Genomic DNA, 26,940 nt, shown 5'->3' on the forward strand with positions numbered 1-26,940 from the left:
TCCCGCTTCCCACCACCGGCTCTGGTACAGACCGTATAAGTCTGCCCAGCCCTATCCCCGCCTTCCAACCACCAGCCCCGCCTCCCGATCTTGACTAAGCTCCTGAGGATCCATTCCTTCGGCACAGGATTCCTTTATGCTTATCCCACGCATGTTTGAATTCCGTTACCGTTTTCATTTCCACCACCTCCCGCGGAAGGGCATTCCAAGCATCCACTACTCTCTCCGTGAAAAAATACTTCCTGACATTTTTCTTGAGTCTGCCCCCCTTCAATCTCATTTCATGTCCTCTCGTTCTACCACCTTCCCATCTCCGGAAAAGGTTCGTTTGCAGATTAATACCTTTCAAATATTTGAACGTCTGTATCATATCACCCCTGTTTCTCCTTTCCTCCAGAGTATACATGTTTAGTTCAGCAAGTCTCTCCTCATACGTCTTGTAACGCAAATCCCATACCATTCTCATAGCTTTTCTTTGCACCGCTTCAATTCTTTTTACATCCTTAACAAGATACGGCCTCCAAAACTGAACACAATACTCCAGGTGTTCACTTACCAAAGAAATCTCCTCTTCTCTCAGAACTTCTCAGAATGCAAAGGAATCTTGAATTCTCTACATGATGAATTATTTCAGAAGTGGGTAATGGAACCAAAACGGGAAGGAGCTATTCTAGACCTGGTGCTTACAAATGGAGACAATGTTTCTGATGTTATGGTGGGAGACCATTTGGCATCTAGTGATCACCGAATGGTGTGGTCCAATATTAAGACGGAGGAGGTCCTAGATTTCAAAAGAACTAACTTTGCCGAGATGGGGGAATTTCTCAAGGAAGAGTTAGTTGGATGAGAATAGCTGAAGGAAGTAGAATAGAAGTGGGATAAACTGAAAAGAACCATCTTAAAGGTGACAAATTTTTGTTAGAAAATTACATAAAAATAAGAGGAAAAGGCCACTCTGGTTCTCGAATGTAGTAGCTGTAAAGATAAGGGAAAGAAGATTAGCCTTCACAAGTTACAAGAGGACTCAGAAAAAGGAAAAGCTGTCAAGAGAGCGAAGAGGCAAATGAAAGGAGAGATAACTGACACTGTAAAATTGGGGGAAAATAGATTTTTCAGATATATAAGTGACAGGAGAAGTGCCATAATGGCATTGTGAGGCTCAAAGCTGAGGGGGAGCAATATGAAGAAGCTGATAAGGATAAAGCTGAACTGTTTAACAATTACTTCTGTTCTGTGTTCATGGATGAAAGGAAGGGGTAGGATTGCAGAAAACAAATGCTAATGGAGATGGATGGATGGATGGTAAACCAGAACAAATTCTCACAAGACTGTGTTTGTGAGGAGCTAGCTAAACTAAAAGTGGACAAAGCAATGGGGCCTGATAGGATACATCCGAGGGTAATCAAGGAACTCGGAGATGTTCTGGTGACTACACTGTCAGACCTCTTCAATGCTTCCTTAGAGTCTGGAGTGGTCCCTCCGCACAAGATCGGAAATAAGGAGGAGACTGGGAATTACAGACCTGTCAGTCTGACCTCGGTGATAAGTAAACTAATGGAAACGCTTCTAAAGCGGAGGATCATGAGGCTTCTCAAATCAAATGGCCTGCAGGACCCAAGGCAGCATGGCTTCACTAGAGGCAGGTCGTGTCAGAGGTCGTGTCAGACAAATCTGACTGATTTCTTTTACTGGGTGACCAAACAATTGGACGTGGGAGGGGCGCTAGATGTGGTGTACTTGGATTTTAGAAAAGCCTTTGACAGTTTCACACAGGTAACTAATTAATAAACTACGTGCCCTTGGTATGGGACCTAAAGTGGATGACTGAGTTAAAAACTGGTTAAATGGGAGGAGACAGAGGGTAGTGGTAAATGGAGCTTGCTGCGAGGAAAGGGATGTTATCAGTGGTGTACCGCAGGGATCGATCCTCGAGCTGGTTCTTTTTAATATCTTTGTGAGTGATATTGCAGAAGGCCTGTCTGGTAAGGTTTGTCTCTTTGCAGATGATACCAAACTCCATAGTAGGGTGGACAACCTGGAGGGTGTGGATGGCTTGAAGAAGGCAGGGCCGGTGCAAGGGGTTCTGGCACCCTCCTGTGAATCTATAACTATGTAAGCTACATTCAGCCTACAAATAGAGGGGGAAATGTGGGATACAAATGTAACAAATAAATAAATAAAATAAACTGGCGCCCTCGTTAATATAAATTGTAGGTCACACACACCCCCTCTCAAAATACCTCTATTAACTTTGTTATTTAATTAAATAGTAGCATCTCTGAACAAATAGAGGGTTTACAAAAGGTTACAACTACTTCGCTTTTCGTGTTTTCATGTTCACGAAATTAGCAATTAAATCATTCATCTAACTTGCCACATATATCATTCTTAATAGCAATCATGGTGAGGCCGTCCAGAATTTAAAAGTTCTTACCTCGGGGTCCGGCAGCAGCAGTGAAAAGCAAGCAGGCACGGCGCTTCAGCCTGCCTTCCCTTTTGTCTCAGCTCTGCCTCTGGTCCCGCCCTCATTTCCTGTTTCCAGAAGGGCGGGACCAGAGGCAGAGCAGAGACAGAAGGGAAGGCAGGCTGAAGCGCCGTGCCTGCTCGCCTTTCACTGCTGCCGCCGGACCCCGAGGTAAGAACGTTTAAATTCTGGGAGGCACGCAGGAAGGCGAGGGGCAGGCGGAGGACTGGGAGAAGAGGGCGGGCAACGCAGGTCAGGCTGCCACTCGGAGGTGAGAGAGAGAGGGAGGGAGGGAGGCACGGGGGTCTGGAACTCGGAGGAGAGGGGGATATGGAACTCGGAGGGGAGGGAGAGGAGAGGGAGGGAGGGAGGGAGGGAGGGAGGGGGGCCTGGAACTCAGAGGACAGGGGGGGAGGGAGGGGGGCGATTCTCCCACGATTGTATCCTCACCTCCAATGTTCTGTGGCTGGCTGGTGCTGGTTTCCCTTCCCTCTCACTGGTCCGCCCTCTGACGTCATCACGTTCAGACACGAGGGCGGACCAATGGGAATTGTGTTACGAACCCAGGCATCCAGACGTAGCACATTGGAGATGCAAATTATTATATAGGAGATTATATATATATATATATATATATATATATATATATATATATACACACACACACACGTATATATATATATATATATTTTTTTTTTTTTACTTATTTCAAAGCTTTTTCGATTATTTGAAATCTTCCCATATGTAGATATAAATACTATGAAATAAAAAAAAACTGAATATCGCTACAACAGCTTAAAAATTATTGTACCTAGTAGAAAGCGAATGATACATACCTGTAGCAGGTGTTCTCCAAGGACAGCAGGCTGATTGTTCTCATGACTGGGTAGACATCCACGGCAGCCCCCACCAACCGGAAGAAAAATCTCACAGGAGGTACCGCATATGGGGCATGCCCACTGCCCATGCGCGGCCGTCTTCCCGCCCGTGCGTGGCCGCTCCCGCTCAGTTAAATGACAAGCAAAGGAATGAGAAAAAACGCAACTCCAAAGGGGAGGAGGGAGGGAAGGTGAGAACAATCAGCCTGCTGTCCTCGGAGAACACCTGCTACAGGTATGTATCATTCGCTTTCTCCGAGGACAAGCAGGCTGCTTGTTCTCACGACTGGGTTATCCCTAGCTCCCAGGCTCACTCAAAACAACAAATAGGGTCAATTGGGCCTCGCAACGGCGAGGACATAACAGAAATTGACCTACGAAGAACAACTAACTGGGAGTGCAGCCTGAACAGAATAAAACCGGGTCCAGGAGGGTGGAGTTGGATTTAAACCCCGAACAGATTCTGCAGCACTGACTGCCCAAACCGACTGTCGCATTGGGTATCCTGCTGCAGGCAGTAATGTGATGTGAATGTGTGGACTGATGACCACGTCGCAGCTTTGCAAATCTCTTCAATAGTGGCTGACGCTGCCATGGCTCTAACACTATGAACCATGACATGACCCTCAAGAGTCAGCCCAGCCTGGGCGTAAGTGAAAGAAATGCAATCTGCTAGCCAATTGGAGATGGTGCATTTCCCGACAGCGACCCCCTTCCTATTGGGGTCAAAAGAAACAAACAATTGGGCGGACTGTCTGTAGGGCTGTGTCCGCTCCAGGTATAAGGCCAATGCTCTTTTGCAGTCCAATGTGTGCAACTGACGTTCAGCAGGGCGGGTATGAGGACGGGGAAAGAATGTTGGCAAGAAAATTGACTGGTTAAGATGGAACTCCGACACCACCTTCGGCAGGAACTTAGGGTGAGTGCGGAGGTCTACTCTGTTATGATGGAATTTTGTATAAGGAGCTTGAGCTACCAGGGCTTGAAGCTCACTGACTCTACGAGCTGAAGTAACTGCCACCAAGAAAATGACTTTCCTGGTCAAGTACTTCAGATGGCAGGAGTTCAGTGGCTCAAAAGGAGGTTTCATCAGCTGGGTGAGGACGACGTTGCAATCCCATGACACTGTAGGAGGCTTGACAGGGGGCTTTGACAAAAGCAAACCTCTCATCAATCGAACGACTAAAGGCTGTCCAGAGATGGGCTTACCCTCTACATGATGATGGTAAGCACTAATCGCACTAAGGTGGTTCCTTAATGAGTTGGTCTTGAGAACAGACTCCGATAGGTGTAGAAGGTATTCAAGCAGGGTCCGTGCAGGACAAAAGCGAGGTTCTAGGGCCTTGCCCTCACACCAGAAGACAAACCTCCTCCACTTAAAAAAGTAACTCTTCTTAGTGGGATCCTTCCTGGAAGTAAGCAAGACGCGAGAGACATCCTCAGAGAGACCCAAAGAAGCAAAATCTACGCCCTCAACATCCAGGCCGTGAGAGCCAGAGTCTGAAGGTTGGGGTGCAGAAGCGCTCCCTCGTTCTGCGAGATGAGGGTTGGAAAACACTCCAATCTCCACGGTTCCTCGGAGGATAACTCCAGAAGAAGAGGGAACCAGATATGATGGGGCCAAAAGGGCACGATCAGAATCATTGTGCCGCGGTCTTGCTTGAGCTTCAATAAGGTCTTCCCCACCAAAGGTATGGGAGGATACGCATACAGGAGGCTTGTCCCCCAATGTAGGAGAAAGGCATCTGACGCTAGTCTGCCGTGTGCCTGTAGTCTGGAACAGAACTGAGGCAGCTTGTGATTGGTCTGGGAGGCGAAAAGGTCCACCAAGGGAGTGCCCCACTCTCGGATGATCTTGAGTACCACCCTGGAATGGAGCGACAACTCGTGCGGTTGCATGAGTCTGCTCAACCTGTCGGCCAGACTGTTGTTTACGCTTACCAGGTACGTGGCTTGGAGAAGCATACCGTGCTGGCATGCCCAGCGCCACATCCCGACGGCCTCCTGACACAGGGGCGAGATCCAGTGCCCCCTGCCTGTTGATGTAGTACATTGCAACCTGATTGTCTGTCCGAATTTGGAAGCCTTCAGCGCGTTCCAGACTGCTCGGAGCGCCAGGAGGTTGATCTGAAGACCTGCTTCCTGGAGGGACCACACCCCTTGGGTGTGAAGCCCATCGAGATGGGCCCCCCACCCCAGGAGAGATGCATCTGTTGTCAGCACTTTTTTCGGCTGAGGAATTTGAAACGGGCGTCCCAAGGTCAAATTGGTCCGAATCGTCCACCAGCGCAGCGAACTGCGGCAACTGATGGGCAGGCGGATGGCATCTTCTAGATTCCCGGTGGCCTGGCACCACTTGGAAGCTAGTGTCCATTGAGCTGATCTCATGTGAAGACGAGCCATGGGAGTCACATGGACTGTAGAGGCCATATGGCCCAGGAGTCTCAACATCTGCCGAGCTGTGATCTGCTGGGATGTTCTGGCCTGGGAGGCGAGAGACAGAAGGTTCTGAGCCCTCACCTCGGGAAGACAGGCATGAGCCGTCTGTGAATTCAGCAGAGCCCCTATGAATTTGAGAGATTGGACTGGCTGGAGATGGGACTTCGGGTAATTTATTATAAACCCCAGCAAGTCCAGAAGTTGAATAGTGCACTGCATGGACCGAAGAGCTCCTGCCTCCGAGGTGCTCTTCACCAGCCAATCGTCGAGATATGGGAACACATGCACCCCCAGCTTGCGAAGGTACGTCGCAACCACTATGAGGCACTTCATGAATACCCGTGGTGCAGAGGCGAGCCCAAAGGGCAGCACACAATACTGGAAGTGCCGTGTTCCCAGACGGGATCGTAGATACTGTCTGTGAGCTGGCAGTATCGGGATGTGAGTATAAGCATCCTTTAAATCCAGGAAGCAAAGCCAGTCGTCTTTCTGAATCAGGGAAAGAAGGGTGCCCAAAGAAAGCATCCTGAACTTTTCTCGAACCAGATATTTGTTCAGGCCTCTCAGGTCTAGGATGGGGTGCATCCCCCCTGTTTTCTTTTCCACAAGGAAGTACCTGGAATAGAATCCCTGCCCCTCCTGCCCGGGTGGCACGGGCTCAACGCACTGGCGCTGAGAAGGGCGGAGAGTTCCTGTGCAAGTACCTGCCTGTGGTGGGAGCTGAAGGATTGAGCTCCCGGTGGGCAATTTGGCGGAGTGGAGATCAAATTCAGGGTGTACCCGCACCGCACTATTTGGAGAACCCACTGGTCGGAGGTTATGAGAGGCCACCTTTGGTGAAAAAATGTCAACCTCCCCCCGACCGGCAGGCCGTCCGGCACGGGCACGTTTATGGCGGCTATGCTCCCATGGATCCAGTCAAAAGCCCGTCCCCTGCTTTTGCTGTGGAGCTGCAGGGGTCTGCTTGGTCGCACGCTGTTGATGGGAATGAGCACACTGGAGCTGGCCCTGTGCCTGAGAAGGACTTCGGGCCGGCTGGTTGTACCTACGCTTGCTGTAGGCATAGGGTGCAGACCGCCGGGCCCGGGAAAAACGTTCACCTGTGGAGGTGGATGCTGAAGGCGCCCGGTGGGAGAGATTGTCGAGAGCGGTTTCCCGCTGGTGCAGTTGCTCAACCAACTGCTCGACCTTCTCACCGAAAACATTATCCCCCTGGCAAGGGACATCCGCCAGGCGCTGCTGCATCCGGTTGTCTAGGTCAGAGGCACGCAGCCAGGACAGCCTGCGCATCAGCTCTGGATGCCATATCACAAGTGTCATAAATACTCCTGGACAGGAATTTGCGACACGCCTTCAGCTGCCTGACCACCTCCTGAAAGGGCCTGGCCTGCTCCAGTGGGAGCTTGTCAACCAGGTCCGCCAGTTGCTGCACATTGTTCCACATGTGGATGCTCGTGTAGAGCTGGTATGATTGGATCTTGGTCACGAGCATGGAAGAATGATAGGCCTTCCTCCCAAACGAGTCCAGAGTGTGATACTCCAGCCCCGGGGGCGCCGAGGCGGTATCCCTCGAACTCTTGGCTCTCTTGAGAGCAGAGTCCACGACTGCTGAGTCAAGTGGCAACTGGGGCCGCAGTGTGGACTCAATACTGGGACTCTGCTTTATTGGGGATGGTGGGATTAGATAGGGGTTTCAACCAGTTCCGAAGCAGCGTCTCCTTTAGGACATTGTACAACGGTACCGTGGAAGACTCTCTAGGTAGTGATGGATAGTCGAGGACCTCGAGCATCTCGGCCCTCGGCTCATCCACGGTGACCACTGGGAAGGGAATGCTCACAGACATGTCCCGGACAAAGGAGGCAAAGGAGAGGCTCTCTGGAAACGAGAGCTTCCTCTCCGGTGAAGGCGTGGGGTCGGAGGGAAGACCAGCAGACTCCTCGGAGGAGAAATATCTGGGATCCTCCTCCTCCCCCCACGAGGCCTCCTCCTCGGTGTTGGACATGAGCTCTCTGATCTCAGTCCGCAACCGGGCCCGTCTCAACTCCGAGGAACCACGTCCTCGATGATGGTGCCGAGAGGTGGATTCCCGCGCCGGCGGAGACGAAGCTCCCTCCATCGACGTCGACGGGGATTCCACCTGAGTGGCGGTCGAGACCGGCGCCGCAAGCGGTACCGGTGTCGAAGACCGTATCACAGGGACAGAGCCAGCCGGCGCTTTCAACAGCGGTACCGCGGGCGCAAGCACCCCCCAGTGCCAGTAGGGCCTGGCGCAACAGCCCGTCCAGGATACCTGGGAGGATGGCTCGGAGAAACTCATCCAGGGCCGCTGTCGGGAGAGGCTGGGGAGCTGGTGTAGGCGTCGGTACTCGAAGCTGTCCAGGTCCAGGAGACGGTACCGGGGTGCCCGACGACCTGCGCATCGACACCTCTTCAATAGAGGGGGAGCGCTCCTCCCGGCGTTGGCGCTTTTTAGGGGCCGAGTCTCTCGATGCCCCTGAGCTGCCAGTCCCATGCGCCGTGGGCGACCAATGACGGTGCTTCTTGGCAAGCTTCTTCCGATGTCCGTCAAAGGTGCATGCTTTGGAATTATGCTCTGGCCCAAGGCACTGGAGGCACCAAGCGTGAGTATCAGACTGCAAGATTTGCCGGCCGCACCGACCACACTTTTTAAATTCGCTCAGGACCTTCGAGGACATTGACGGAAAAATCGCGTCAGCGAGGTCAAAACCGTCGATGGTGGCAGTAAAAAGGCCACAACAAAAAGGGATACAAGGCCGCGACGACGGCGAAAATAAAGGGAGAAACGCACTCGACGGGGAGACTTCTCTACTATTTTTTTTTTTTAAACACAACGAAAAAACAGTAACGCGAACACGCATACACAGAAATAGCGGACAAGGCCGCAAAACGGTTTTCCGGGGCTGACAAGGAGAGGGACGAAACTGCGTCTCTCTCCAGTGCGAAAAAACAGAAACTGAGCGGGAGCGGTCGCACACGGGCGGGAAGACGGCAGCGCATGCGCGGTGGGCGTGCCCCGCGAGCGGTACCTCCCACAAGACTTTTCTTCTGGTTGGTGGGGGCCAGTCGTGAGAACAAGCAGCCTGCTTGTCCTCGGAGAAACAGCAGTTATAAACTCTGTATTTTGTGCTTATTTTTCTGCACAGTTCTATAAAGATGATAGAACATATTGAAATTAAATGGAAGTAAATATAAACACTCCTTTCATTGGGGCACATGACATAAAATCACATTTCTCCCCCCCCCTGTTGCCAACACTGCCGCTGCTTCAAAGCCACATGTGGTGTTGAAATTAATGGAAATAAATTTAAACTCTCCTTTCATAGGGGCACATCACATTTATTTCCAACCCCCCCCCCCCCCCAATGCTTAAAATATAATTATAAGACCAGTAAAACCTTTAAGCTTTAACTAGTCACCTGGTCCAGCCACCGGGGCATGTTTACCACATTAAATAGTTTACTCAGTAACTCCAGGTCCTGGTCCAACTCCTTCTTGCTGGCTGCCGTGCAAGTGACCCGTGTCCCCTCCTCCTGCAGCAGAAACTGGCTCACAGGAGAAGACGGGCCAAGGGACTGGAAGATTGAAGAGAAGGATCTATGGCAGGCAGGGCATCAGTATCGGCGGTAGGCGGGGGGTCAGCATCGGCGGCAGGTGGGGCATCAGCAAACTCATTCAGCATCTTAACGACAGCAGCAGCAGACAGCGGTGCCGCGGAATGGAAAGGTCACAATTGAACTTAAGTCCAGTAAGGTACAGTGGCACCCTTGAAGGCCGGCGCCCCCTGCGATGCTTACCCCAACTTATTGGGTTGCGCCGGCCCTGGAAGTAGGATTTAGAGAAGCTTGAAGAATGGTCTGATAATTGCCAAGATTTAAAGCTAAGAAATGCAGGGTCATACACTTGGGTTACAAGAATTCAAGGGCACTGTACAATATAGGGGATGAATTGTTTCCATGTACAAAAGAAGAGCAGTATTTGGGGGTGATTGTGTCTGATGACCTTAAGGTGACCAAACAGGTAGATAAGGCGATGGTCAAAGCCAGAAGGATGCTTGGGTGCAAAAGGAGAGGGATGACCAGCAGGGAAAAAAAAAAAAAAAAGAGGTGATAATGCCCTTGTATAGGTCTCTGGTGAGGCCCCATTTAGAGTACTTTGTGCAATTCTGGAGACTGCGCCTAAATCAAGATATAAACAGGAAGGAGTCGGTTCAGAAGGCAGCTACTAAATTGGTAAGTGGTCTCTGTCATAAAACATATAAGGACAGGCTCATGAACCTCAACATGTAAACGCTGGAAGAGAGGCGGAAGAGAGGGGATATGATAGAGATGTTTAAATACCTCAGTGGCATTAATGTACAGGAGGCGAGCTTTTTTCAAATGAAGGTCTTCAATCATTCTGATTTCAAAGGTCTTACGTTCTTGTATGGTTTTAAAGTTACCTTTGAGGATTCTCACTGTGAAATCACTGGTACAGTGTCCTGGTCCTGTAAAATGTTGACCAACAGGCGTGGGAACCCTGCTGGCACCAGTATTGTTCATATGATGTCTATGTAAATTGAATCTTGTCTTAAGCATCTGGCCTGTTTCTCCAATATAGCATCCTTCGTTACATTTTTTACACTGAATGATATATACCACATTGGAAGATGAGCAAGTGAAAGATCCCTTTATGTTGAATATCTTTCCTTTGTGGATGACTTTGGGGTCCTGTGAAATATTTTGGCATAGTTTGCAACTGGATAAATTACAGGGAAGTGTGCCCTTCTGTTCCTTTTCAGTCTGTGAAGGAAGTTTACTTCTGATTAGCTTGTGTTTTAAATTGGGTGGCTGTCGGAAGGCCAGTACTGGTGGGGATGGGAATATCTCTTTCAGTAATTCATCCTCCTGGAGTATAGGTTGTAGATCTCTTATGATTTTCCTCAGTTTTTCCAGCTCTGGATTGTATGTCACTACAAGCGGGATTCTGTCTGTGGATTTTTTCTTTTTGTACTGTAGCAGATTCTCCCTGGGTGTTTTGAGGGAGGAGGCAATATTCTTGGAGATTATTTTGGGGTTGTAGCCCTTCTGTTTGAAGGATTCAGTCAGGGTTTTAAGGTGTCTGCGTGTGGATCTGGGGTTCCTAGCCCATTATAAACCATAAAGCTGTATGTCTCTGTTGATAAACCTAGCCCATTATAAACCATAAAGCTGTATGTCTCTGTTGATCACCCTCCCCTCACCTATCCACACCCACCCTGTTAGAATATCAATGATATGCTTTGATGTCCCCATGCATACTTCCTACCCACCCCCCTCCTCCCACCCTGTCTGTCATAGTAATGCTTGAATGTTTTCACTTATATACACTGTCAGCTAGCACATTTGCTTATTTCCGATCTGACGAAGAAGGGCAACCTTCGAAAGCTAATCAAGAAATGTATTAAGTTATGTCCAATAAAAAAGGTATCATCTTATTTTCTTTTCCATGTTTTATTTTGTTTGATTTCTATTGATAACCTTAAGAGTGGACTAACACGGCTACCACACTCCTCTACTTCAAATGAAGGAAAACTCTGGAATGAGAGGGCATAGGATGAAGTTACGAGGAAATAGTCTTAGGAGCAATCTAAGAAAATACTCTTTCATGGAAAGGGTGGTGGATGTGTGGAATGGAGACGAAGATTGTCAGAATTTAAGTAAGCATAGGACAGGCACATGAGAGCCCTTAGGAAAAGGAGAAGTTAGCAGTTACTGAGGAAGGGTAGACTGGATGGGCCATTTGGCCCTTATCTGCCCTTAGCATCCTACAAATTGTGCATGCAAAATATACAGCACCCAACTGCAAGGGGACGTGGATCTGGGAGAAACATAGGCAGGTCAGGGGCGTGCCTAGCACTTATGCACACGGGTTATAAAATACTAGCAGTTAAACGCCTAACTGAGGGGTTCTTTTACTAAGCTGCAGTAAAAAGTGGCTTGCTAGCATCAGTGCGTGTTTTTGATGCGCACTGAGGCCCCCTATTACCGCAGTGGGTAAAAGGCTGCCTTTTTTTCTGGAAAATAAAAGGCTGTGAGGTAAGCGAACCACTTACCGTGCGACAATTTTGTGGCGGGGGAGGAGGAGCACTTACCGCCACTCATTGAAGTGGCAGTAAGGGCTTGGGCAGCGATTACTACCAGGTAAGCACCAGCGCTACAAAATAGAAAATATTTTTTGTAGAGCAGGGAATGACACACACTGGGGGTGGCAGCAGATCCAGATTGGCATGTGGAAAGCCTGTTGCCGTGCACTAATCCTTTAGTAAAAGGGACCCTGAGAGCAGTTAGTCAGAAGCAGTTACAAAGATCACTGAGCTAATGTAAGCGGTCATGCCTACAGTTAGACACATAACTGCGGACTAACAATGATATTCTAAGAACAGCGATTACACGCATAATTGCCATTACAAAATTCAGGTTAGGTTGGATTAAGGGCTATTCTATAACATGCATATACCCTTTATAGAACAGTGCTTGATGCACAATTTTTTCTGCGCTATTTACTGGACCTAGTCCTATGTGTCCCCCTTAAGCAATGGCTCCTTCTCCCAGCCCCAAGGGCCACAGACATCGCCTCTACAGCATAATCAGTCCCAAATAGCCAAGGACATAGAAAACTCAGCTCCAGGACTGAATGGCAGTGCTGTGCCACTAAGCCAGCCTACACTGGCACATTGTCGCTGCAGGACTGGATATATTTGACAATAAGAACATGGATATACTAAAAGCTCTGTCTGATAGAAGATCCTTACGTTATTAAAAGAAAACCACTTGGCAGAATAACAATATACTAAATCCCTGTATAAACTTGACAGTGACCCAAATCAGGAGTATGATCCTCAATTTCTATGTATGAAAACAGGCTGGATGATGTTTTTCTTTACCTGTATTTCGAACATTGTTTTGCAAAAGATTTCAGTCAACAAATAAAGCTCTTCCGGCTGGCGCACTTGACCTAATTACTACAGTAAAACTGTCGGGATCTTTAAAGGACTTTTTTGCAGGCCTACAAGCACAATCTGATTGTTTTGAAACAGTGGCTAAAAGCAATCACACACTGTCTATCCCAGGAGTGTAAACTGGTTGCAGCCTGTGATCAAAAGAAGAAAGAAAAGTATGAATCTGGGGAGTAGCACTGTATGTTGGGCAGGGACAAATTTTCAAAATCATTACTTGCAAAAACATGTAAATGGCAGAAGCATTACTGCTATCTTTGCAACTCTGACTAATATTCATTGATTTAATCAGCAATCAGTACTGTTGTTCTCAAACTACAGAAGAAATATATACATTTACAGAATGATTCTGCAGATGAACTAAATATAGCATGCTCATAAGAAACAAAAGAAAACAAATCTATGAAACTATTAAAGGCTGATATTCAAACGCACTTATAATATGGTCACTGGTGGTGTTGACCACAAACTCCCTGAGCCCATACACCAGGCCCCCTCCCTGCCCATCTTCAAATCCTTGCTCAAAGCCCACCTCTTCAATGACGCCTTCGGCACCTAACCACTACACCTCTATTCAGGAAATCTTGACTGCCCCAACTTGACATTTCGTCCTTTAGATTGTAAGCTCCTTCGAGCAGGGACTGTCCTTCTTTGTTAAACTGTACAGCGCTACATAACCCTAGTAGCGCTCTAGAAATGTTAAGTAGTAGTAGTAAGTGCTTTTCTCAGTGCTTTTTTTGTAGAAAAAAAGGTGCCGGTACTCATTATGGGCGGGGTCACCACATATGGCTCCACCCCTATGATAGCCACACCCACATTAACCACACCCCCTATACCAGCCATGGCGCATATAAACAGACATCATTGAAAATATTATAGTACTATAGGAGAAAAAAATAACGTGATTTTTTTTCATGATAAATAATCTCTGTAAGCTCTTACAGCTCCAGTATACCCAGTGCAAAATAAGACAGCCAATGTAAATTCTCAAATTGGACATATTACAAACAATAAAATGAAAATAAAATGATTTTTTTCTACCTTTGTTGTCTGGTGACTGTTTTTCTTTCCATATTGGTCCCAGTCTGTGATTCTGCTTTCCTTTGTTTTCGCTTAACTCTTCTGTGCCATTTGTCATTTTTGTCTCCTTTTTCTTTGCTTTCTTCAATATTTTTCAGGCTCTCTCTCTGTCCAGATTTAATTCATTCTTACTATCCATTCTTTAATTTCCTTCATCTACCTGTGGCTTTTCATCTTTTCCTCACCCTTGTTCTCCCCATGCCCCTTCCTCTTATTCTCCAGTCTTTCTCTATTCCCCTTTTCCATCCAGCAGCTCTGCTTTCTCTCCCCATCCTTCCAGTGTCTCCCCTATTTCTTTCTGCATTCTTCCATCCAGCGTCTTCCCTCTTTCTCTCCCCATCCTTCCGTTTTCCCTCTCTCTCTCCCCATCCTTCCATCTGTTTTTCCCCCTCTCTCTCCCCATCCTTCCATCTGTTTTCCCTCTCTCTCCCCATCCTTCCATCTGTTTTTCCCTCTCTCCCCAATCCTTCCATCTGTGTTTTCCCTCTCTCTCCCCATCCTTCCATCTGTTTTTCCCCTCGCTCCCCAATCCTTCCATCTGTTTTTCCCTCTCTCTCCCCATCCTTCCCTCTGTTGGTTTCCCTCTCTCTCCCCAATCCTTCCCTCTGTTGGTTTCCCTCTTTCTCTCTCTCCCCAATCCTTCCCTCTGTTGGTTTCCCTCTTTCTCTCTCCCGAATCCTTCCCTCTGTTGGTTTCCCTCTTTCCCTCTCTCCCCAATCCTTCCCTCTGTTGGTTTCCCTCTTTCCCTCTCTCCCCAATCCTTCCCTCTGTTGGTTTCCCTCTTTCCCTCTCTCCCCAATCCTTCCCTCTGTTGGTTTCCCTCTTTCTCTCTCTCTCCAATCCTTCCCTCTGTTGGTTTCCCTCTTTCTCTCTCTCCCCAATCCTTCCCTCTGTTGGTTTCCCTCTTTCCCCAATCCTTCCCTCTGTTGGTTTCCCTCTTTCCCTCTCTCCCCAATCCTTCCCTCTGTTGTTTTCCCTCTTTCTCTCTCTCCCCAATCCTTCCCTCTGTTGGTTTCCCTCTTTCTCTCTCTCCCCAATCCTTCCCTCTGTTGTTTTCCCTCTTTCTCTCTCTCCCCAATCCTTCCCTCTGTTGTTTTCCCTCTTTCCCTCTCTCACCATCCTTCCCTCTGTTGGTTTCCCTCTCTCCCCAATCCTTCCCTCTGTTGGTTTCCCTCTTTCCCTCTCTCCCCAATCCTTGCCTCTGTTGTTTTCCCTCTTTCTCTCTCTCCTCAATCCTTCCCTCTGTTGGTTTCCCTCTTTCTCTCTCTCCCCAATCCTTCCCTCTGTTGTTTTCCCTCTTTCCCTCTCTCCCCAATCCTTCCCTCTGTTGGTTTCCCTCTCTCTCCCCAATCCTTCCCTCTGTTGGTTTCCCTCTCTCCCCAATCCTTCCCTCTGTTGGTTTCCCTCTTTCCCTCTCTCCCCAATCCTTGCCTCTGTTGGTTTCCCTCTTTCTCTCTCTCCCCAATCCTTCCCTCTGTTGGTTTCCCTTTTATCCCTCTCTCCCCAACCCTTCCCTCTGTTGGTTTCCCTCTCTCCCCAATCCTTCCCTCTGTTGGTTTCCCTCTCTCCCCAATCCTTCCCTCTGTTGGTTTCCCTCTTTCTCTCCCCAATCCTTCCCCCCCCCCCCCCCGCGACACTCCGGGCGAGTCCTGCACTTAGGTTTTTTTTTTAAGACTCAGAACGTGCGAACGATGCAGCCGGCAGCGATTGAAAGAGGCTGTCTGGGCTGGCGTCTGCGTCGGAGCTTCCCTCACCCTCTGCGAGTCCCGCGAAACAGGAAGTTGTAACAACGAAGGCGGGACTCGCAGAGGGTGAGGGAAGCTCCGACGCAGACGCCAGCCCAGACAGCCTCTTTCAATCGCTGCCGGCTGCATCGTTCGCACGTTCTGAGTCTTAAAAAAAAAAAAACTAAGTGCAGGACTCGCCCGGAGTGTCGCGGGGGGAGGGGGGCGGGGGGGGGGGGCAAAAAAAGGTGCCGGTACGCCGTACCGTTGCGTACCGGCACAAAAAAAGCACTGGCTTTTCTTATTAAAAAAAACAAACTGCGGCACGTGAATGGATCATTTTAGACACATAAACCATTATATAAAGTTATTCATCAAAATTGGGGTGGAATTTAGAGCATTTAAGGGATTTTGCCACATACAGATCAGCATGTCAAGATGGAAAAGCTGTTCACAGTGATATGTTGCAAGATGCTGTTTATTTATGCCTCTAATTTTCAATTTTTTGTTGTTTATACTAGGTAAAAGGCCTCAGTTCTATCTTGCATTTCTTCCTTTCTTTATTCTTTTATTTCACTTCTTTGTTGAAAGAAGGCAACCTCTGCCTTTCCTAAATATTACAAACAGCCTCTCATTCCCCTCTCAAGATTCCTATGGGTGTCTTTAGCGTTTAGCGTGTGCTAACATTTAGCGCACTCTAAAAACGCTAGCGTGCCTACAACGCGGCTTATTGAACAGGGCCCTTATACTGTAAAGTACTGAATATCCGCACTTAACTGCAGAAGTGTTAACTCTGCACCCAGACTGCCCACAAAAATCAGTGGCTATGGCTTTAGTGTCACTGAATATCAGCAGATAGACCTGCACAAGTGATTTAACCAGGCAGGAGACTCTCCTCCACAGTTAAATTGCTTTGAATATCAATCCCAAAACCTCCAGTGACCTGCTTCAGTTGGGCAATCCTTATGCTATGAGTTTATCTTGTTGGGCAAACTGGAAGGACTGTACAGATCTTTATCTGCCATCATCTACTATGTTACTATGACATCAGAACTAGAAGCTGAGAAGTGGGAACCAAAATTGTCAATTCTGCTGTGCTAAGGCGCTATAATGAATAGGAGAATAGCCCTGTCTCTGATTTAACGCTAAAAGCCTGTTCTTGAATCAGTTTGTCTCACGTTATGGATGGTTCATAGCTTGAGACTGGCCCTGTTTGCAGAAAGTCGACCTGCCTGCTTCTCTTGTAAATGGGCAGCAGGAGAGAAATAGACAAGTTGGCTGTGCTCCTCCTGCTTGGGGTGGGGGGGGGGGGGGCAGAGGGACTGAGAGAGAGGAAGAGTGGATAGGGAAAAAGAGGGCATGGAACCCAGCCATCTGCTCCTCCTGCCTCAGAAGGGGAAAAAGAGAAGTTCGACTATGTCCTATGTCTTCTTGCTGGGCAGGGAGATCTGCAAGGTTTACATTAATAATAAATTAATATTCCGTCATATACCTCTCGGTTCAATGCGGATTACAATCACCATGAAGCTGGACGTTTCCAGGAAGTACAAAGGATTAATCAAAGTAATAACGTAAAATACACTTCACAAAAATATACTAAACTGGTTTAAAACAAAGTTTCTGAATAACTAGGTTTTAATTTACTTACAAAACCAACTATAATTTATCCCAGAAAGCAATGAAGTTTGAACATCCTTTTCCAGATGAGCCGCTTGATATGGAAAAAAAAAAAAAAAAAAAAAAAAAAAAAAAAAGAGTATCAAGTAACCTAGGGGTCCTTTTACTAAGGTGTGCTGAAAAGTGTCCTGCGGTAGTGTAGACGTGTGTTTTGGGCGCGTGCAGAATTATTTTTTAGCGCACCTACAAAAAATGCCTTTTAATTTTTGCCGAAAATGGACATGCGGCAAAATGAAATTGCAGTGCATCCATTTTGGGTCTGAGACCTTACCGCAAGCCACTGACCTAGCGGTAAGGTCTCACGCGGTAACCGGGCGGTAATGATCTATGCGCGTCAAATTCCACTTGATGCACATAGCTGCCATGCGTCAGAAACTAAAAACTATTTTTAGGACACATGTAGTGGACGCGCGCCAAAACTGAAATTACCGCAAGGCCACATGGTAACTGGGCGGTAACTCTGGAGTTTTACATAAAAACTAAATGATCCAAAAAATAAGATGGAGCTAATCCATACAGTGTTTTATAAATAAAGCAAAATAAAATTAATATCCTAGCCTCTATAGGAAGCCAACAAAACTTTCTGTAGTACAAGGAGACACATTTTGGATAGTATGAAGTTTCTTTAGTATTTGCTTTGAAGCACCTAGATAGATTATATTGCAATAATCTAATGAACTCAGGATCAAAGAATGTACTTGGTCAAAATAGTTCCATACACATCGTAAATTACACATCATAAAGAATGATCTTTGAGTAAGACATCATAACACTATTTTCAACTCTGTAGAGTGGCTAATCAGTAGAAATTTTGTTTTTTCTCCAAGCTTAAAGCGAATGCTACATACCTGTAGAAGGTATTCTCCGAGGACAGCAGGCTGATTGTTCTCACTGATGGGTTGACGTCCTCGGCAGCCCCCTCCATCGGAAAGTTTACTAGCAAAAGCCTTTGCTAGTCCTCGCGCGCCCATGCGCACCGCGCATGCGCGGCCGTCTTCCCGCCCGAAACCGGCTCGAGCCGGCCAGTCCAGTATGTAGCAAGACAATACACTTCAAGGGAAGACTCAACTCCAAAGGGGAGGCGGGCGGGTTTGTGAGAACAATCAGCCTGCTGTCCTCGGAGAATACCTTCTACAGGTATGTAGCATTCGCTTTCTCCGAGGACAAGCAGGCTGCTTGTTCTCACTGATGGGGTATCCCTAGCCCCCAGGCTCACTCAAAACAACAACCATGGTCAATTGGGCCTCGCAACGGCGAGGACATAACTGAGATTGACCTAAAAAATTTACCAACTAACTGAGAGTGCAGCCTGGAACAGAACAAACAGGGCCCTCGGGGGGTGGAGTTGGATCCTAAAGCCCAAACAGGTTCTGAAGAACTGACTGCCCGAACCGACTGTCGCGTCGGGTATCCTGCTGCAGGCAGTAATGAGATGTGAATGTGTGGACAGATGACCACGTCGCAGCTTTGCAAATTTCTTCAATAGAGGCTGACTTCAAGTGGGCTACCGACGCAGCCATGGCTCTAACATTATGAGCTGTGACATGACCCTCAAGAGCCAGCCCCGCCTGGGCGTAAGTGAAGGAAATGCAATCTGCTAGCCAATTGGATATGGTGCGTTTCCCTACAGCCACTCCCCTCCTATTGGGATCAAAAGAAACAAACAATTGGGCGGACTGTCTGTTGGGCTGTGTCCACTCCAGATAGAAGGCCAATGCTCTCTTGCAGTCCAATGTGTGCAGCTGACGTTCAGCAGGGCAGGAATGAGGACGGGGAAAGAATGTTGGCAAGACAATTGACTGGTTCAGATGGAACTCCGACACGACCTTTGGCAGAAACTTAGGGTGAGTGCGGAGGACTACTCTGTTGTGATGAAATTTGGTGTAAGGAGCCTGGGCTACCAGGGCCTGAAGCTCACTGACTCTACGAGCCGAAGTAACTGCCACCAAGAAAATGACCTTCCAGGTCAAGTACTTCAGATGGCAGGAATTCAGTGGCTCAAAAGGAGGTTTCATCAGCTGGGTGAGAACGACATTGAGATCCCATGACACTGTAGGAGGCTTGACAGGGGGCTTTGACAAAAGCAAACCTCTCATGAAGCGAACAACTAAAGGCTGTCCCGAGATCGGCTTACCTTCCACATGGTAATGGTATGCACTGATTGCACTAAGGTGAACCCTTACGGAGTTGGTCTTGAGACCAGACTCAGACAAGTGCAGAAGGTATTCAAGCAGGGTCTGTGTAGGACAAGAGCAAGGATCTAAGGCCTTGCTGTCACATCAGACGGCAAACCTCCTCCATAGGAAGAAGTAACTCCTCTTAGTGGAATCTTTCCTGGAAGCAAGCAAGATGCGGGAGACACCCTCTGACAGACCCAAAGAGGCAAAGTCTACGCTCTCAACATCCAGGCCGTGAGAGCCAGGGACCGGAGGCTGAGATGCAGAAGAGCCCCTTCGTCCTGCGTGATGAGGGTCGGAAAACACTCCAATCTCCACGGTTCTTCGGAGGATAACTCCAGAAGAAGAGGGAACCAGATCTGACGCGGCCAAAAAGGAGCAATCAGAATCATGGTGCCTCGGTCTTGCTTGAGTTTCAACAAAGTCTTTCCCACCAGAGGAATGGGAGGATAAGCATACAGCAGGCCCTCCCCCCAATCCAGGAGGAAGGCATCCGATGCCAGTCTGCCGTGGGCCTGAAGCGTGGAACAGAACTGAGGGACTTTGTGGTTGGCTCGAGATGCGAAGAGATCCACCAAGGGGGTGCCCCACGCTTGGAAGATCTGGCGCACCACTCGGGAGTTGAGCGACCACTCGTGAGGTTGCATAATCCTGCTCAACCTGTCGGCCAGACTGTTGTTTACGCCTGCCAGATATGTGGCTTGGAGCACCATGCCGTGACGGCGAGCCCAGAGCCACATGCTGACGGCTTCCTGACACAGGGGGCGAGATCCGGTGCCCCCCTGCTTGTTGACATAATACATGGCAACCTGGTTGTCTGTCTGAATTTGGATAATTTGGTGGGACAGCCGATCTCTGAAAGCCTTCAGAGCGTTCCAGATCGCTCGCAACTCCAGAAGATTGATCTGTAGATCGCGTTCCTGGAGGGACCAGCTTCCTTGGGTGTGAAGCCCATCGACATGAGCTCCCCATCCCAGGAGGGACGCATCCGTGGTCAGCACTTTTTGTGGCTGAGGAATTTGGAAGGAACGTCCCAGAGTCAAATTGGGCCAAATCGTCCACCAATACAGGGATTCGAGAAAACTCGTGGACAGGTGGATCACGTCCTCTAGACCCCCAGCGGCCTGATACCACTGGGAAGCTAGGGTCCATTGAGCAGATCTCATGTGAAGGCGGGCCATGGGAGTCACATGAACTGTGGAGGCCATGTGGCCCAACAATCTCAACATCTGCCGAGCTGTGATCTGCTGGGACGCCCGCACCCGCGAGACGAGGGACAACAAGTTGTTGGCTCTCGCCTCTGGGAGATAGGCGCGGGCCGTCCGAGAATCCAGCAGGGCTCCTATGAATTCGAGTCTCTGCACTGGGAGAAGATGGGACTTTGGGTAATTTATCACAAACCCCAGTAGCTCCAGTAGGCGAATAGTCATCTGCATGGACTGCAGGGCTCCTGCCTCGGATGTGTTCTTCACCAGCCAATCGTCGAGATATGGGAACACGTGCACCCCCAGCCTGCGAAGTGCCGCTGCTACCACAGCTAGGCACTTTGTGAACACCCTGGGCACAGAGGCGAGCCCAAAGGGTAGCACACAGTACTGGAAGTGGCGTGTGCCCAACTGAAATCGCAGATACTGTCTGTGAGCTGGCAGTATCGGGATGTGTGTATAGGCATCCTTCAAGTCCAGAGAGCATAGCCAATCGTTTTGCTGAATCATGGGGAGAAGGGTGCCCAGGGAAAGCATCCTGAACTTTTCTTTTACGAGATATTTGTTCAGGGCCCTTAGGTCTAGGATGGGACGCATCCCCCCTGTTTTCTTTTCCACAAGGAAGTACCTGGAATAGAATCCCAGCCCTTCTTGCCCGGATGGCACGGGCTCGACCGCATTGGCGCCGAGAAGGGCGGAGAGTTCCTCTGCAAGTACCTGCTTGTGCTGGAAGCTGTAAGACTGAGCCCCCGGTGGACAATTTGGAGGTTTTGAGGTCAAATTGAGGGTGTATCCCTGCCGGACTATTTGCAGAACCCACTGATCGGAGGTTATGAGAGGCCACCTTTGGTGAAAAGCTTTCAACCTCCCTCCGACTGGTAGGTCGCCCGGCACTGACACTTGTATGTCGGCTATGCTCTGCTGGAGCCAGTCAAAAGCTCGTCCCTTGCTTTTGCTGGGGAGCAGCGGGGCCTTGCTGAGGCGCACGCTGCTGACGAGAGTGAGCGCGCTGGGGCTTAGCCTGGGCCGCAGGCTGTCGGGAAGGAGGATTGTACCTACGCTTACCAGAAGCATAGGGACCAGTCTTCCTTCCCCCGAAAAATCTTCTACCTGTAGAGGTAGAGGCTGAAGGCTGCCGGCGGGAGAACTTGTCGAATGCGGTGTCCCGCTGGTGGAGAGACTCTACCACCTGCTCGACCTTTTCTCCAAAAATGTTGTCCGCACGGCAAGGCGAGTCCGCAATCCGCTGCTGGAGTCTATTCTCCAGGTCGGCGGCACGCAGCCATGAGAGCCTGCGCATCACCACACCTTGAGCAGCGGCCCTGGACGCAACATCAAAAGTGTCATAAACTCCTCTGGCCAGGAATTTTCTGCACGCCTTCAGCTGCCTGACCACCTCCTGAAAAGGCTTGGCTTGCTCAGGGGGAAGAGCATCAACCAAGCCCGCCAACTGCCGCACATTGTTCCGCATGTGTATGCTCGTGTAGAGCTGGTAAGACTGGATCTTGGCCACGAGCATAGAAGAATGGTAGGCCTTCCTCCCAAAGGAGTCTAAGGTTCTAGGGTCTTTGCCCGGGGGCGCCGAAGCATGCTCCCTAGAACTCTTAGCCTTCTTTAGGGCCAAATCCACAACTCCAGAGTCATGAGGCAACTGAGTGCGCATCAGCTCTGGGTCCCCATGGATCCGGTACTGGGACTCAATCTTCTTGGGAATGTGGGGATTACTTAGTGGCTTGGTCCAGTTCGCAAGCAATGTCTTTTTCAGGACATGGTGCAAGGGAACAGTGGACGCTTCCTTAGGTGGAGAAGGATAGTCCAGGAGCTCAACATTTCAGCCCTGGGCTCGTCCTCCACAACCACCGGGAAGGGGATGGCCGTAGACATCTCCCGGACAAAGGAAGCAAAAGACAGACTCTCAGGAGGGGAAAGCTGTCTTTCAGGAGAGGGAGTGGGATCGGAAGGAAGACCCTCAGACTCCACGTCAGAGAAATATCTGGGGTCTTCTTCCTCTTCCCACGAGGCCTCACCCTCGGTGTCAGATACAAGTTCACGAACCTGTGTCTGCAACCTCGCCCTGCTCGACTCGGTGGAACCCCGTCCACGGTGGGGGGCGTCGAGAGGTAGACTCCCTCGCCCGCATCGGCGAAGCTCCCTCCGCCGACGTAGTCGGGGAGCCTTCCTGGGAGGTGGCCGCGGTCGGCACCGCACGCGGTACCGACGTCGGAGACCTCAACCTGGGCGATGGGCCAGCTGGCGCCACGCTCGACGGTACCGGTGGCGCAAGCACCGCCGGTACCGGAGGGGTAGGGCGCAACAGCTCTCCCAGAATCTCTGGGAGAACGGCCCGGAGGCTCTCGTTTAGAGCGGCTGCAGAGAAAGGCTGAGAGGTCGATGCAGGCGTCGACGTCAGAACCTGTTCCGGGCGAGGAGGCTGTTCAGGGCTGTCCAGAGCGGAGCGCATCGACACCTCCTGAACAAAGGGTGAGCGGTCCTCTCGGTGCCGATGCCTGCTGGGTGCCGAATCCCTCGGCGACTCAGAGCTCTCGGTGCCGACATGGGGAGGCGACCGGTGTCGATGCTTCTTCGACTTCTTCCGAAGCATGTCACCGGAGCTCCCCGGCACCGACGAGGAGGACGTAGAATCCATCCGTCGCTTCCTCGGGGCCGAGACCGAAGAAGGTCGATCCCGGGGGGGCTGTACCGCAGGAGCCCTCAGGGTAGGAGGAGACCCACCCGAAGGCTCACCGCCACCAGCAGGGGAATGGATAGCCCTCACCTGCACTCCTGACGATGCACCTCCGTCCGACGACATCAGCAGACGAAGTCTCGGTACCACCGACGTTGATACAGTCGCCCGATGCCTCGGCGCCGATGCAGAGGCCCGATGCCTCGATGCAGTCGATGGAGCGGCAGCCAAGGAAGATGGTCCGGACGCTGACGACGTCGATGCACTCGATGCCTCCGGTGCCGATGCCGACGAAGAGCCCGAGAACAAAACGTTCCACTGGGCTAATCTCGCTACCTGAGTCCGCCTTTGTAACAGGGAACACAGACTACAGTTCTGAGGGCGGTGCTGGGCCCCTAGACACTGAAGACACGCAGAGTGCCTATCAGTGAGCGAGATTACCCGGGCGCACTGGGTGCACTTCTTGAAACCGCTGGAAGGCTTCGATGTCATGGGCGGAAAAATCACGCCGGCGAAATCAAAAGCCGAAATGGCGAAAATTGAAGCACCAAAATTTAGAGGGAGAAAAATCTCGACCGAGGCCAAAAGAGGCCTACCCCGACAACGAAAGAAAACTTATGGGGCAAAAAAACTGAGAAATACGGGAAGGGCAGAAAACCCGAAAGGGCCTTCCGGAACACTTCCGGAGCGCTTCCCGAACTTTTTTTGAGAAAAAAGAGATGAAAACACGTCGAAAAGGACACGCGAGGTCGACTCTCTGGGGCACGAACGGCGTAACACGACCGTACCGAGCGCGGACGAAAGAAGACTGGCCGGCTCGAGCCGGTTTCGGGCGGGAAGACGGCCGCGCATGCGCGGTGCGCATGGGCGCGCGAAGACTAGCAAAGGCTTTTGCTAGTAAACTTTCCGATGGAGGGGGCTGCCGAGGACGTCAACCCATCAGTGAGAACAAGCAGCCTGCTTGTCCTCGGAGAATTTAAGCTTATGCTTTTTCATCCACAGTTCTAAAGTCTTAAGAATATCATGGAGTAGATCTGAGTGAGATGAAACTAAGGAGATAATAGAAACTATAACTATTATATCATCAGCATAACTGTAGAACACCCAATTGTTCCAAGGCATAACCTGATGAATGCATATATACATTAAAGAGTATGGGAGAAAGTGGTAAACTCTGTGGCACACCACCTGAGTTATCCCATTTATCTGATAAATTACCATCCGACTTTACTCTGCTTGAGCGATCTTTCAAAAAACCTGAAAACCATTTATAAACATTTTCAGTTACTCCTATATGATCCAAGATTTAAAGAAGACTATCATGATCAACTAAATCAAATTCACAGGAAAGGTCAAACTGTAGCACCACCTGTTTTCCAAACAGTGGCCAAGCCAGGTCACAAGTACATGGCAGAAACTCAATTAGCAGCAACATTCCTCCAGGAATTTGTCCAAACCTTTCTTAAACCTGGATACGCTAACCCCTGTTACCACATCCTCCGGTAATGAGTTCCAGAGCGTAACTATTCATTCAGTGAAAACATATTTTCTCCAATTTGTTTTACAAATGTTTCCAAGTAACTTCCTCGAGTGTCCCCTAGTCTTTGATTTTGTAGACCTCAATCATATCTCCCCTCATCCATCTCTTTTCCAAGCTGAAGAACCATATCCACTTTAGACTTTCCTCATACGAGAGGAGTTCCATCACCTTTATCATTTTGGTCGCTCTTCTTTGAACCTTTTCTAATTCTGCTATATCTTTTTTTGAGATATGGTGACCAGAACTGAATACAATACTTGAGAAGTTGGTCACACCATGGAGCGACACAAAGGCATTATAGTATTTTCGGTCTTATTCACCATCCCTTTCCTAATAATTCCTAGCATCCTGTTTGCTTTTTTGGCCACCACTGCATACTGAGCAGAATTCATCATATTATCTACAATGGCACTTAGATCTTTTTCTTAAGTGCAGACCCCCAAGGTGGACCCTTGCATCAAGTAACTATGATTCGGATTATTCTTTCCAATGTGCATCACCTTGCATTTGTCTGATAAAACTTTACAAATATTATCAAAGAGTGAGCCTATAATGGTCTCAGTGCTAAAGTTTGACCTGAACCCCAAATGAGAAGGATGTAATATATTATATTGATCCAAATAATCAGAAAGCTGAGAAGCCACCGCTCCCTCCATAAGCTTACATAATAAAGGGATGGAAGTAATAAGTCTATAATTTATCATCAATTGGCTAGACTCTGTTCTTAAAAATGGGAGTAACAATAATTTCTCCCATGAAAGAAGGTAAGATCCCAGATTCTAAAAATGACTGCAACCAATTCAATGACAATATTTTAAATCTGCAAGATGCTGTTTTCATGATATGAGGAGGACAAGGATCCAGAATAAAGTATGAAGTTGCTTATTTTTTTAAACGTGTTTGCTGACTTCCGGTTGGGACATGAGCTGAGCAGCAGCGTGTGGCTCAAGCTCTGAGACCCCTGCCCAAACTTTAAACTAATCGGAAGGTGCCCGAAGTCAGATTTCGTGGAAGGCGGGGTAATTTATGGACAAATACCTCAGCAGGTCTCCATTAGCGATGGCACAAAAATTCATGAAGAAAGAGAAAATAAAGACGAGCGCGCAGGAGACCAAGATGGCGGAAACGCCCGCTCCGCAAACAGAAGGCTTTTCGGAAGCGCAACTCCAGCAAATCACGATGGCAGTGGCGAAGGCATGGGACCCGAAATGGGCGGCAGTAGAGCACAAGTTGGAAGAGCTTAATACAAGGCTAGATGGAGTGGGCATTCGAATGGGGGACCTCAAAACCCGAGTGTCGGCCCTAGAAGATGAAGGACGCGGATATGGCCCAGACATAGCCACCCTCACAAAACAGCTCCACGAATGCCACAACAAATTAGAGGACTTAGAAAATCGCTCCCGGAGGAGCAATATACGGTTAGTGGGGATACCAGAAACAATCCCTGAAAAGAATTTAACCATCTGGCTTGAAACATGGCTAGCCAAGGAACTAGCACTAACAGACACCATGGGGCCGTTCGTGGTAGAGTGAGCTCACCGCGTGGGACGCAAGGCGGAAGAACAAACGCGCCCGCGAGTAATAATTGCCAAGATATTAAATTACAGGCATCGGATGGAGATTTTGCAGGGATTCAGGATGCGGAGAGACTCTTTGACATACGATGGGCACAGGGTACTAATCTTTCAAGATTTCTCGACAGAGGTGCAACTGCGGAGGAGACAGTACCATCCATTATGCTCCGCACTGGTGAATAAAGGCATAAGGTGTTCCCTCCAGTTTCCGGCAACTCTGCGGATGTTAATCCAGGGACAGTGGAAATCATTTAAAACGGTGACGGAAGCAAAGAAAGCAGCGCTGGAAGAAGGATTACTAGAAAAAATCTAATGGCAACATGATTCAGTAAGGCACCAGAGGATAAAAGGTACATTTGGCAGAGTGGGCAGGGGCCTCATGTGCCTAGGGGGTCACTTCTCCACAGACAGGCCAGACCTGGAGCGAGAGAAGGGGGGTTTAACAGAGAGGGGGGGGGAGAAAAGCGGGAAGGGGAGGGGGGAGAAATTAGGAGGGTAGAG

At 49.2% G+C, this 26,940-nt stretch overlaps 1 protein-coding gene and 1 long non-coding RNA gene across 2 annotated transcripts in view; one reads left to right on the forward strand and one right to left on the reverse strand.

Moving 5' to 3' along the window:
- SIL1 (SIL1 nucleotide exchange factor) overlaps nucleotides 1-26,940 on the reverse strand; it is a 696,897-nt gene that overhangs the window by 606,547 nt on the left and 63,410 nt on the right. The window lies entirely within an intron of this gene.
- Nucleotides 1,343-12,560, forward strand: LOC115476564. Its single transcript, XR_003943199.1, has 3 exons — nucleotides 1,343-1,425; nucleotides 1,640-1,646; nucleotides 12,549-12,560. It is a non-coding gene; the product is annotated as an uncharacterized LOC115476564 (long non-coding RNA).

Source organism: Microcaecilia unicolor, chromosome 8 (assembly GCF_901765095.1).
Source record: "Microcaecilia unicolor chromosome 8, aMicUni1.1, whole genome shotgun sequence".
Taxonomy (NCBI): Eukaryota; Metazoa; Chordata; class Amphibia; order Gymnophiona; family Siphonopidae; genus Microcaecilia; species Microcaecilia unicolor.